Here is a 665-nt window from a genome sequence, read left to right on the forward strand (position 1 = left end):
TATAGTTGAAATGTTCCAAGTAGTTCATTATTTTTTCCCAATCCCAAACGATGGTATCCTTGGACGACCATTTATGGTGTAAAACCAAATCATTCTGAATTATCAGACTAATGAAATTATCATTCCTGACGGGGCTGAAATAGTGCTACAACCCCGCCCTGAAACCTTCGTAGGAATAGAAGCAGAGAATAGCGCAGAAGACGAAATCATCATCAATGAAAGTCAAGAAATCACGAAATCAGTCATGTGCAGTAACACTGTAACCAGAGTACGAAACAAAAGGGTGTTAGCCACACTCATCAACCCAACCGAAGAAGCGATAAAGCTAAAAACGCCCAATTTAAAGGAACTGGTCCATGAGGAGTTCAGGGAACCTCTACTCCATTTGGTACAAGTCATGGATCGACAAGAGGAACCTCATGCAAACAGTAGTCGACTGAAACGATTGGAAGAAGCATTTAGAACCGATCATCTAAATTCGGAAGAAAAAGGATCATTATTGGCCATATATCAAGATTACTAGGACATATTATTTTTAGAAGGAGATCGGGTGTCGGAAACTACAGCGGTGACACACGGGATCAAAACCTCAGAAGCGATATCGCCAATTCACGTGAAGCCCTACCGTTTACCACAAAGGCATAGACAGTAAATTATAGACCAAG

The sequence above is a fragment of the Acyrthosiphon pisum genome, chromosome X (assembly GCF_005508785.2).
Source record: "Acyrthosiphon pisum isolate AL4f chromosome X, pea_aphid_22Mar2018_4r6ur, whole genome shotgun sequence".
Taxonomy (NCBI): Eukaryota; Metazoa; Arthropoda; class Insecta; order Hemiptera; family Aphididae; genus Acyrthosiphon; species Acyrthosiphon pisum.